Genomic DNA, 13,842 nt, shown 5'->3' with positions numbered 1-13,842 from the left:
CCATCTTTCACATTTCTGTTTTACTTTTAGTATTTATTCCTGTTTTCCAGAGCTATTACTAAGGTACATCTTCTTACACATTTTTCTCCTCTATCAATAGGATTTGGAGAGGGAGGAAAGATCGATTCCTGTGTTTAATCTGGCATTTTGGATAGCAGGTCCCAGCACTTTTATCTTTTAATTTATGAATTGATGACTAATGTTACTGTTTTCTCATTACTGGAGCATTACTGCATTCCTGGAAAATATATATGTACTCACACACACACACATATACATACGCACATTCATAATGATATCTTAATATTGTGCTGGATTCACTTTGCTAATTTGTTATAGGAATTTAAAAATTATAAACGTACACACATAAATATACACACATATTAAGACTTTGAGAGTGTTTGCTGGAATTTTCTGTTCCTTACTTTTTTGGAATGGATTGCCTCTACTGTTGTCCACATCTGGTGTCTTTTTAGGGGGTGCTTTTAAAATATATACAGTTATTTCATAATTATTAGTCTAAATCTAATAAGGCTTCCTAATTAAATTTTGTATAAATTTTAAGATATTTTTCTTTAAAAATTCAATATTCTATTAATATTTATGCTTATTAGAATTAAGTAGAGCTGTCTTTCTCATTTAATTTTTAACAACTTTATATAGATAATGGCTTGAACTTTTATTCAGTTATGTTTTTAAAATTATTTCAAAATTTGTAGATTTTTATTGCAATTTGCTTTAACAACTTGACACATATTATGTACCTGAGTGTTTAATCATTTAATATTATTTCATTTAATTCTCACTACAAGCCTATGAGATAATTTCTTTTATTATTTCTATTTTAGAGAAGGAAAAACTGAGGCACAGAGAGATTAAGTAACTCGTTTATACTCACACGACTAGAAAGTGGAATAAACAGAGCTGTGTTTCACTAGGGTTTAAAGCTTTATTGCTTTAAGCACTTATTCTGTTGGAAGGAAGGACACTTTAACGAGGGATAATTGAAAAATATTATAAAAAGTCCATTGGCTACACACACACACACACACACACACACACACGCATTTTCTTTTTTAAACCCTTTTCAGAAATACTTCTGTTTACTTAAATTTCTGAAAAACAGTTCCACTTGTTCAAATAGTCATTATCTATTTTCAAGTGATGGTAATTCCACGGTGACCAAAAAAAAAAAGGTGAAATAAAAGGAAGAAAAGAATTAAATAGGAAAACTGCTTCTCTTAAATAGAGAAAATTGTTTTTATTGGTTTTATTGGTAACGCTCTAGGCAGCAGCACTTAGGAGCCCGGTGACCTTAAGCGCCACAGGGCCATTAAAAGTAATGAGCTGTGAGCTCAAGCCAATGACTAATGAAAAGGCAATGCCTTCTCAGGGGCTTCTGCTGTAACATCCAACATGAATGTATTAGTACCAGTAGATGAAACATGACGAATACTAAATATTATTTGCATAATGGATGAAGCTTGGGAAGCAGTTCCAGATGGCTGATGAGCACCTTGAGCCAAAAGGAGAATTCTTTTTAAAGCCTCAGTGTACATAGGTTTCACAGGTTAAGATACAAGTCACCAATGTTGCATAAATTTCAGGTATGTACATTTTTACACTACATCTGTATCCTTTATTTTGTGCTTGTTAACCAGTGTTTTTCTAATAAAATTAATAGTTATTAAAAAATACAACTAAAAATTTAGAGCAAATGTAAGGGACTGCTGAATGCTACACTTCTCTTAAATTTTAAATAAAATGAAGTAAACCTTCCCCGCAGAATCCAAATGTGCCACATCGGATCTTGTGTGAACCAATGAGCTCCATCTCTCAAATAATTCTCATCTCCTAAGAAAACATAATGAATTGGGCCTGTAGACTTATTCAGATCTCGATGCAGATGTCAAAATGACTTATTCAACTATGTTTTGTGAAATTTCTCAATTGTGCCAGTATTTGAATGAAAATTATATACTGCTTTCAATTTACTATACACAGTCTGGCTTGTGGGGGAAAATCCTTTTTTGAAAGTCAATGTGGCTTGATTTAGTTCTTATATAAGGTTCTGTTTCAATTTCTCTCTAGGCAGATGAAATTATTAAACGTCAATTGTATGTGCGTGTTAATAGTTCTTTAGGTCTCTTTCTCTTTTTATGATAGTTGTGATTTATTTCTTTATTAACATTTCAATACTAGAAGTATATATATGGATTGAGTATAATATATTCTAATGCAAAGTGTTATGTAAATTTTGGAATTACTGCTGGAAAAAACCATGACGTTTGTAACACAGTCCTCTCCCAAGATGCCTCGAGTCTGGACCCTGTCCACTGTGGCAGCCTGCCCAGACCCACCCTTACCACCCACTCTTCTTCTGCCTCCTCCTCCCTTTATACACAGGAATGCATCATTAAGTAACATCCACTTCACCTTCAAAAGTTTGCCTCATCCAGGCTGTCTCAGTGAATTTATGACATTGATATCCTGATTTTACCTAAATTAAATTTGATTCTTCTTATGTTTCCTACTTTGGCACTCTTTAAAGGTAATATTATTTTCGGTTTTTCGCTAGTGGTGTGAAGTATATCTTTCTTTCAGAATTCAGCTCATTATGATGTTTTAAAATCTATAAGGATTGTATCCCCCTCATCTCACAAATAAATTATAAATGCTTTGATCGTAAAAATAACTATGTCAGCTTTGAAATGACTTGATTTCACTTTTCCTCAACTGTGGAGAATTGTTTCATAATTCCATGATTTTTTTCTCATGACATGACATTATCGATTTGATCACAACCCCTTCCATCCTTGTCCTGCATTGCTCTTTTTGGTGGTCATCTCATTTTGCTAGAACCCTGATGAGTACTTGACTGAAGGGATTTATTTGTTCCAAATTAGGAATGTCAGGTAACATAATTTGAGTTACATATGTTACTCAAGAAATGAAATAAAACCGTCACAAAAAGTTTCCAGCACATGTCCGCTTCACTCAAAAACCATTCTTGAGAAATGCTAGTACGGTGTTGTAAAGACCATCAACCACTCCTGGGAATAGGAGTCCGTTCCTTTACATGTAATTTCGGTATTGAGGAAGTACTCTGGTCAAACATATATTTGAATGTTCCATCTAGGAATGGAAACTCATTTTACAGAACACCCATCATTCACTCCTTAACTGATATAATGATACTTTGAGTCCCTATCTTGTGTTACTGAGGCCTCTGGCTCTAGTATGCATCCCTGAGGATGCTACCAAAATATAAGAATGTTCTCTGCAGCCATGCTTCTTTTGTCATTTAAACTACCATATGTGTCACCTGGAGAATGAATAATCTGACCAGAGTACATTGCTCACGGGTTACAAACCTGTGACCAAAACATTCATCTCCTCCCTCCAGCTCCAATGACTTTTCCACAACCAACTCCTGAAGTTTTGTTAGAGCAATCCCTTTGACATGACACCGTAGAACGAAAGGGTGGAAGGAAGTAAACATCTACACTACTCATGGAATTCTCTAGATGCTACACAGTGCTCATACATGGAATGGGAGCTTTCCTCATTCTGTTTTAAGAGAACGTACTGGATTAAAACTTCAGATAGGTCTAAATGTGTAGTTAGTAGAAAATCTTTTAAATTTTGTAATCATTTTTATCAATGATTTTTAAAGAAAAAAATACTCTTGTTTGGCTTTTCTATTCTTAATATTTCAGTTCTGACACCAGATGTGTGGAGGTTTTTTCCCCCATACCAGGCAATTCTGTGACACCAGTAGTGTCTTCTACGATTTAACTCAATTCTGACACTTTCTACCTGTAGTCAACATTAGACCCCACAGGTTAAGAGCTCAGTCCTATAAGACTGCCCCCGATTGCAAGTCCAAGTTATCACCTGTGTTATTGATAACTGGCTATAAATTGGGAGTTCCCATGACTACCGGCTTGGGGTTGATTAATTTGCTATAGTGCCTCATAGAATTCAGAAAAAAAATTTACTTCTTCGGTTAGTGGTTTATTATAGAGACTATTGAAATATACAAATGACTAGCCAGATGAAGAGTTCATAGAACAAGATCTGGAAGGGTGCCAAGCACAGGAGCTTCTGTGCCTCTGGAGTTTGGGGTATATCATTCTCCTGGTATTTGGGTACTTTCTTGTTCATCAACCCAAAAGCTCTCCAGACCCCATCTTTTTGGGGTTTTTATGGAAGCTTCACTGTGTAGGCATGGTTGATTAAATCACCGACTGTTGGAGATTAAGTCAATCTCCAGCCCCTCTCCCTTCCTGGGACGTTGAGGGTGGGGTTGGAAGTTTCGACCCCTGATCATGGCTTTGGTTCACTTGTCAATCAATCTCTATCCTTAAAGATTATCCAAAAATCACCTCATTAATATAAATTCATGTGTGGTCGAAAGGAACTTGTTATGACTAACGGAATAAACTCTCTTTACCTTTATCACTCCGAATTTCAGGAAATTTCAGGAATTGAAGGCAAAACTAAATATTATAACTGAAGATGTCCCTACAGCTCTCATATAGAAAATTATAAGGGCTTTAGGAGCTATGTGCCTGGAACTGTGGATGAAAACCAAAAAATACATTTCTTATATATACATCATAATGATGAGTACTGAATTAAAATGGATCTCATTTTTAAAACAAGTAGTATATAAAAAATTGGCATGAAATGTACAATTCCTGATATTCTAAAGGAGGTATAGATATAAATTCTAGGTTATTCCTTCTTGATTGTAACATCTTTTGATTTTTTCTTATTATATCTATACTATAAATATAGTTTTATTTTAAAAGAAGATATATAGAAAAATTAAATAGCAATAATAAGGAAGTAACTCTAGCTAAAGATAATCATTTTGAAATCTGTATAATGATAGTTTTGTTCTTCTGGCAAAGGCTGTAATACTACATGGAAGGTTACACAGCCTTCTTCTTTAACTTATCACTATGGCTCCACGTTAATGTTCCAGAAGCCGTTATTCGTGAAACACAAACATTAATATGAGTCACTTGAATAAAATTACCCATGGTCAAATAATTTGATAAAATGATGAGTCAAACCGTGTTTGACTGTTCTTTTTAATGCAGAACTTCTAAAAACTTTGTATACTAACATGCATACTGCTCATGCAATAGGCTCTCTCAGGAGGCAAAGCATGTCCCTCTTTTAATTGATATTAATTTATTATATATGAGTATATGCATACATGTGTACATATTTATTTACTTACGATTTTTTTAAACAAAGTGATTATATTCAAAGACTGAAGCAAACTGCCATAGCATAAAAGTAGCTGCAATAAAATTCTGCTTATGAACTACACTGGCAGAACACAGAGCCTGGATTCCAGATAAATAAAATTTAATGTCAAATTGCTAAAGGTAAAGTTTGTTTGTTTAGTTGTATGGTTGTGTGGGTCTCAGTGAATTTGGGCTGGCAATTTATCTTACACAGGTGTCCACTAATGCCTATAACCCAATCTGTACTTCAATACCTGGGGAAGATTCTTTGTAAATCTGAACCATTTTCATTAACATTTATATCTAAACTCTAATAAGTTATTATCAATTGTTTAGACAGATTGTCACATGCTGGCTATAGCTTTCTTCTTGACTTATTTTACTCATTTGTAAGATTCAAGCAGAGAATTGTTATTATCTTGATATTTGTATATTTTGCTTGTTGCTGACTGAAGCTCGTTAATAGTTTATAAGCTAAAACAAAGGAAAATAAAAGCAAATGGGACACATTTGTCTATACCTGTTTTATTAATCCATAATTAAAATGAAAGCCATGCAGAATATAAAATTGAACAAGACAGGGTCCCTGCCTTGTATGCTTTAGAGAGAGTAATAACCCAGTGATGAGAAATAGAGGTGGGGTAAGTTCATTTATTGCAGCTATGGAAAACTCCACAGCCTCAGTCTTATTTTGCTGTTGCAAGGAGGCCACTGAGTGATTCAGGGAGGGAGTAAATTAGTAGAAAAGAGGGGAAAATCACTTATATTGACTCTCATGCCAAAACAGACAGGAGGTTCATGTATATGCAGTTGATTCGTGGCACTTTTTTCTACTTTGCCTATTCAGTCCCAGATCAGATGAGAGAAAAATTATCTTTGCCCTTCTTTTCTTCTGTTTTTGTTTTGTAAGAATACTTGCCAGGCATTTTAATTTGATTTCTCACTGTATTACTTGGAGATGGGAGAACAGAATTATAAAGTGTGATTTTATAGCATTTCTGTTTTAGGAATTATATTAGTGGAAGGAGAATAGAAATTCATTTAAGCAAAATGAGAGCATTTATTTGTATTTAATGTAATACCCAGGTGAAATGCCTAAAGCAGTCTTAAATCCAACAAATACACAGGCAGATTTTATTTGATAGAAAGTTTTTTTAAAAAGATCTGCATCCGATTTTATTTGATTAACAATACAATCAAAATTGAAGAGGTTCAGTAAGAAAGATTGATGTTTAAAAGAAAGTATTTTAAATAATTATGTTTGAAATTGTTTAAAAGGAAATAATTCCACTCAAAATAGTATCAAAATAATAACACATTTTAGAATATACTGAATAAAGAAATACAAGACTTGCGCAATAAGAATAATGAAACATTAATGAGGGAAACAGCCACCCACAAGAATTATCCAGTCCCAAATGCCAATAGTTGAGAATTAGAGGTAGAGAAACATTGCTTCAAGAGGTAATTTTTGAGCTAAGGTCTGAATGACAAGGAACCAGTTATGCAAATATCTCATAGAAGAGTAATTCAAGTAAAGGGAACAAAAATTAGAAAAGTTCTGAGATGGGAAAAGAGCCCAGTATCCATAAAGGACAGCAAATATCGCTAGTCTGACTGGAACGCAACGAGTGCTGGGAATAAAGGACCAGATAATGACAAGAAAGACGGTAGGGACCAGATTCAAAATATCTTCACATATGAGATAGAGTCATGTATGAAATGTTAATGTGGTTGAGTAGGTTTTTAACTGGTTGAATGAAATTCAAATGCACACAGCATTCACAACTTGGAGGACAGCCAGCACAGCATTGCACTTGCTTTCCTTAGCAAGCCATTGTCCTCATTCCAAGTCATTTACTTGGATGAGGACAAAGAAGGCCTGTTATCAAATCTGTGGCTGACAACAAGCTCAGGGAGATAACTAATACAGGGGATGACAGAATCAGGAATCGAAAGCATCTTGACAGATTAAAACAGTAGGTTGAGTCTAAGAAGATGACATTTAATAAAGATAAATGTGATATCCTGCGCTTGGGTCAGAAAGCATATGGTTCAAAGAAGTAAGGGAGAGGCAAGGCTGAACAATAAATTGGGTTAAAATGTTAGAGGCATTTTCGCCAAGTATAAGATTAATGTGAGTCAGCAGGGTGATTGAGTCACCACTGAAGTCAACGTGGGCCTCAGATGCATTAATCAAAATGTGATATCCCCAACCAAGAAGACCTCACTCTGTATCTTGAACATTCTGCCAGATCAGACATTCAGAAGAAAGTTGACAAACCAAGTATGATAAAAGCTCAGAAAAATGAGAATGAAGTATCTTGAAACGAATGCATATTTCTCTTGTAAAAGATTACCGATAGTTCACATATTGGAAGGTCAGTTATCTTTATGAGGAATCAGATTTTTTTTGGAGACAAGAAGTTTGAACTTAGATCAGTAGAAGGAAAATATAAGTGGTCATTTAGAGTAAATATTGAAAAGACATTTCTTACAATGATAGTTGCCCCCAAATTCAGAAGGCTGCTTTTTATGATGGTGAGTTCCTTCTCACTGAATGTTTGCAAGCAGAGGCTGGAGGAAACGCTTAAGGAGAGTGTCTGGGGAATCTATTCATGAGCACTAAAGGATCTATGAGGTCCCTTTCCATTTCTAAGATTTTACTTTTTAGTAATTTGCTTGCAAAGTTTGAACTATTTTTATTATTATTCTTATTATCCTTATTCTTCTTCTTATTATTATCATTATTATTGTTGTTGTTTATAGCTTGGTCTTTTTATCCATATACAGCCAAAATGCATTTTGTAAAAAAAGGTTAAATGCCAGCTAGTGGGTAGAAGCCAGGGGTCAGCAAATAGATTTCTAAATAAATTGTTTCATTGCAACCACATTTTGTTTTATTGTATTGTTTGTTGTTTTTCTCAAGTCTGTTGTGATCTAAACAAAAATGTTCATTTTTAGAGACCTCTCTTTTAAGTAGGTCTAATGTTCCTTGATCCTGTTCTAACCACTAGGTGTTTAAAGAACTCGATTTGAAATCAGTGCCATGCATCACAGAATTCAATGTCTGAGCTGGAAAGAATGAGTTTGTTTCTTATACTGGTGGAAAAGACCTTCATAGGTCACTTGCGACAAATCACCTGAGAGCCACAATTCTTTGTGACTTACAGGGAAATGCCAGAGCCATGGGTGTGAATTAAACATCCAAGCTTGTCTGGTCACCTATTAGCAATTACGGCCACCAGTTTCTCTTTGTAGAAGGTTAAAAACTGTAGAGTTGAAATTAGCTTCAAGTGAATTTAGTCTTGTTTCATTTTACTTTTATTATTGTGCCTATCCAGAATTTAAGCTGATGGGAAAAAAAATTAAGACAATAAAGTGAATAAGTTGAATAGCTACAAAAAACTGTCTTAATAATATTCCTCTCACATAAAGGAAAGTATGGAAGTTCAATGAAAGGCCTTTACTGTAACTTGTTTAAATCCGGCACTGTGTTTTTATTTTACTCAGAATTACTTAACATTTTCTTTGCCACAGCAAAGGTTTTTTGGCTTTGGTCTTCTAGGACTTTTCCATTCAAATGTACTAGTAGATTTCTAATATGTGTGTATTTTCTGTGGATTTTTTTTTTTTTATGAGTGAATCCTTCACGTAAGTTTTGTTACTTGGTTGAAACTTAGAAACTTGTTATTTATTTTTAAGCCAACAAACACTCTCATCATAAATTCCTTGGGTGACATTACGTTTTATTCTGATATTAAGTACAGATAACATATTTTCTAGATTTCCAAAAAAGATGGCATGAAAACTTCCAGATCTTATCATATATTTTGCCATTGTAATACAACAGTTTTAATTACTCAGTTTTTGCTTAATCAATTTTGTGTCTCTTCTAATTTCTCCTTTAGAAATGAAAAAATAAGATGTGCTGCTAAATTTAAGTAAGTGTTAATCTGGATTTACCACATAATTGAATTCATAGTTCCATCATTTATAGTTCTCCGAAAAATTCTGCATGAATGTTCCTTATCTTTTACATCTCTTAACTTCAGCAAAATGTTCTGCCTCCATGTGTACTGTCAATACAAAGAAGATAAAGTACATGGTATTGTCAGGCCTCATTCTCAAGGACAATTAATAAACATCAGAATAACTACATAAAATAGAATTATCCCCATAAAGATTATAATTGGAACTAAAAATCTATTTTAAAAAAATCCATAGAAAAATTGTTAAACACGTTCCCTGGTTTTTGCTGACTCTGCCTTATATTTCGGAATTCTTTAAAAGTATTATTGACTATAGATCTGTTTTCTGTACTAATTATCTAAGTTGGAGGAAACATCACTAATTACATTTCAGTAAAACTATGTCGTTTTTATCGTACTGAATGTATTTATTTTCTAGAGCTGCTGCAACAAAGTACCACAAACCGGATGGCTTAGAACCACAGACACATATTGTTTCACAGTTCTGAAGGTCAGAAGTCTGAAATCAAGGTGGCAGCACAGCCATACCTCCTCCCCCGAAGGCATTAATGAAGGATCTATCACAGGCATCCTCTGAGGTTCCGGAGTTCATTGGCTATGGTAACTTAATCTACGATCTTCACATAGTGTTCTTTTTATAAGAACAGCAGTCATATTGGATTAGGACCCCACCCTACTGCAGAGAGACCTCATCTTACCCTACTAATTATATCTATAACAATGCAACTTCCAAATAGAGCACATTCTGAGGTACTAGGGGTTAAGATTTCAACCTATAAATTTTTAGGGGCCACTATTCAGCCTATAACACTGAATTTCTCTCTATATAAGAACAGATGATGCTCAACCTTCTTGAAGTTGGCATGAGCAAGTAGGCAACAGGGTCTGGAAAGGATTTTTCTTCTTGGTATAAAAAGAGAGTGGCATAAAGAAAGTCTTAGCCTCTCTTTCTTGCTTTTATTCTTTGTAGTTTGAGGACATGATGCTTAAAGCTGTCACAGCTGTCTTACTACAATGAAGAAGGCTATCACTGCAAAAAGCTAGGCAAAATAGGGAAAATGCTAGGGCCCAATGATGTGTAGCCTCTAAGCCAGATCTGAGATGTTCAATGCTCAGGCTCTTGTTATGTGAGAAAAATATACATAGCATTTCAACTCCTTTTATTTGAGCATTGAAAATATTCTAAAAGTAGTTTTTGATATAAGTTCCTTTGTCCTTCTTTCTTGGGAATTAACCTTTCTTAGCTCACTGTGGATATATTCGTTGGCCTACCCAATGTGGACTCCCCAGATAAGCTCTCATTAAGGTTCTGCTCCTCTTTGCTCCTTTGCCTTTGTCTCATTATCTGGACTCCATTTCTCACCTTTGAATTTTAGAGCATCCTAGAGCCTAGTAGAAGAGACTAAGAATTCATTGTAGCTAATATCACAGCAATGTCATAATTGGCCTCTTATTTTATTTATTCCTTCAAGCATTCTATAATTGAATCCTTACCATGTGTCCCTTAGTTAAAGTTTAATGAATGAAACAGAAATATCTCTGGGTATTTGGAGCAAAAATTGATTTAATAAAGGCAATTAAGTTTTTACAAAACTGTTGGAATGTCAGAGAAGTCAGATGGACATTGCTAAAATATCATTAAAGACACAGCCCTGTGGTTATAGTCATGTTCTGGAGATCAAGAGCCTCGACTGCTGTCACTGCCATGCAACATCCACAGAGCATGTGTCTAGATGTTGGAATGCCTGTTCAGCCACCACTATTGTGTTTAACATTACAGCTCTCTTTGCCAAAAGAAAAAAGAACAGGAAGACAGCCTGAACTTCACTGACACTTCCCAGTTGTCAAGCTATTGCTTCTATTTGGCAAAAATCGAACTTATAGACGGAACCAGCAGGAAGTTGTCTGGAAAATGCTATTTTTAGGTTCCTCAAAATCGTAGCACAAGTAATCTCTTCGAAGATGGTATCCATTGACTGCAGCCATCACCATATACAAAGGGTGTAGTCTAATAAAAAAAAATCTGAATTTTCAAAAAGCTGAACTTCCGATAGGAATAAGATGCCTGCACATAATTTTTAAAGATTATATACCATAGGAAAAGTAAAATAAGGTTAAATGTACACTCACACTGGGGAAAATGTCATCTGGAGCACAGCAATAGTAGAAAAGGGAGAAAAGACTGAAAGTTCATGGATAATCTGAAAAAATAATGGTTCAAAAATTTGAATTTCATTGAGTAGGAAATGAGGAGCTAATGGTGGTTCTCTTGGCATGTGTAGTACCCTTTCTTCAGGTTTTTCTGGAACCAGGACATTACTTCTTGGTCTCCTTTTCTGGTTCCTCCTACTTCTTCCAACTTTAAAAATGTGCAGTTCCTTAGGGACTAGTCCTAGGCTCTCTGCTTTGCTCTCTCTCTATATTATTTCCTTAAGCAAACTCGTCCATCTCCACAGCCTAAATACTGCCTCTATGCTTATAGCTCTCAAAATTCCATTTCTAGCTGTGACGGTTACTTTATGTGTCAATTTCACTAAGCCAATAGGTACCCAGATATTTGATCAAATGTTATTCTGGGTGTGTCTATGAGGTCATTTCTGGATGAGATTAGCATTTGATCAAATTTGATAGATGAGATAAAACAGATTGTCTTCAGTGTGAGATTCTCATCCAATCAATTGAGGTTCTGCATAGAACAAAAAGCTAAATTAGAGACAATTTCTGACTGCCTTCAAATTGAGAAATCTCTGTTTTTCTGTTTTTAGACTCAAACTGAAACATCGGTTCACCTCGGGCCTTGAGCCTGCTGGCTTTCAGAATGAAGTGCACCATCAACTCTCCTGGTTCTCAGGCCTTCGGACTGGGACTAAAAGTCTAGAGTGGCTCTCCTGGGTTCAGTATGCCAACTGCAGATCTTGAGATGTGACAGCCTCCATAATCTTCTGAGCCAATACCTTATAATAAATATCTTTCTTCTCTCCTTCTCTCTCTCTTTCTTGATATAGATATAGATAGTATAGATAGAGATAGAGATAGAGATGATATAGATATAGATGATATAGATATATAGATATAGATAGATATAGATATAGATATAAATAGATATAGATAAATACAGGTATAGATATATCTATAGATATAGATATAGATATAGATATAGATATAGATATAGATATAGATATAGATATAGATATAGATAGATATAGATGGATAGATAGCTATCCTATTGGTTTTATTTCTCTGAAGAATCCCAACTAACATACCACATTGGTCCTTTTCCAAAGCTTTAGAACCTACAATAGCCTACCTGACATATTTATATTCATCGACCAAGTTGCTCAAGTCAGAAACCTGGGAAACATCTTCAATTTCTCCAAACATTCATATTTCTCCAAATATTTAGATTTCTCTAAATATTCAGACTTGCCCACATCCAATCCATCAGTAAGTCTACTACGGTTTGCCTCTAAAGTATTTGCCAGTCTCTCTGTGTCTCTTTCACTCTGCACCTCCACTGCTACCACCATCTCTTGCTTGCGCTGTTGCAATTATCTTACTGATCTCTATCCCTCCAATTTTGTCCATCTCCAATCCATTTACTCCCCATAAAATACAAATCAGACAGGTCATGTACTCAAAACACTGAAGGAATTCCACCACTTAGAATCTTCGGCACCCCCTCTGACTCCCCTTACTGCTTTAATCCTCAGTCCCATTAGCATTTTATGCACCATTAACATATGTGCTTATCTTCTTCATATTTCAAGACTTCACTCACACTGTTTCTTTTTCTTGTTTTCTATGATGTTGGACTGCCTGGATCCTTCTCATCCTTCAACTTAAATCTAAAAGTCATTTTGTTATTTTGAGAATTTCTTAGTATTATCTATCTCTGCATCCTATTCATTTTCCTTAGAACACTTCACAAGTGTGATTATGTTATTATTTACTTATTTCTTTTCTTTTGGTTTGTCTTTTCAACTTGACTGGAAACATGGCCAAGTCAGGAACTATGCATGTCTCTTTCATTCTGCACTCTGGTAACCCAGAGCCTCGCGCCTCATAAATAGTAGGTTCTTAATACATATTTTGGGAATGAATGTTTATACTTCATTTATTCTCTTACCTTTCCTTATTTCTATTTTCTCATATTGTCATTTTATCCCCCTCTCTTCCCCTCTTTGCTTCCCTCCTCCCTCCTCCCTTCCGACAGTACTAAATTGAATATTATTAGCAACATAAACCTAGACAGGGGATTTTAAGCTGCTGACTTTGTGGCATTGAACAGACTGAGCTCAGCAGCATGGCGCCAGGAGGAATCTGCAATAGCCTTTGGAGGAGGCCCCCCCGCCTTCCAATCACCCCGGATTATAAACATCATTGGCTATGCTGCCTCCCAAGGTTATGGCAAAACTTAATCTCATTTCTGTTAATAGTAAATGCCCTCTCGTTCTTTTATAATTAGACACTGTGGAGTTTTAGAAAGGTCATTTGGTTGAAATATGAGGTTGCAATTTGTTTAAAAGGAAAAATAGGCAGAGGAAATTATCTTTCCACAATTCATTAGCGCAGGTCACAGTTCCCCC

At 35.1% G+C, this 13,842-nt stretch overlaps 1 long non-coding RNA gene across 1 annotated transcript; it reads left to right on the top strand.

The window, feature by feature from the left end:
* The first annotated feature begins 1,484 nt into the window (after window positions 1-1,484).
* On the top strand, window positions 1,485-12,195 carry LOC112473646. The gene is made up of 3 exons (XR_003044090.1): window positions 1,485-1,607; window positions 9,675-9,856; window positions 12,022-12,195. It is a non-coding gene; the product is annotated as an uncharacterized LOC112473646 (long non-coding RNA).
* Window positions 12,196-13,842: the final 1,647 nt, after the last annotated feature.

This window comes from Pteropus alecto, unplaced genomic scaffold, assembly GCF_000325575.1.
Source record: "Pteropus alecto unplaced genomic scaffold, ASM32557v1 scaffold8, whole genome shotgun sequence".
In the NCBI taxonomy this organism is placed as follows: domain Eukaryota; kingdom Metazoa; phylum Chordata; class Mammalia; order Chiroptera; family Pteropodidae; genus Pteropus; species Pteropus alecto.
Note: the sequence above shows the minus strand (reverse complement) of the source record. Positions and strands in the feature narration are given on the sequence as shown.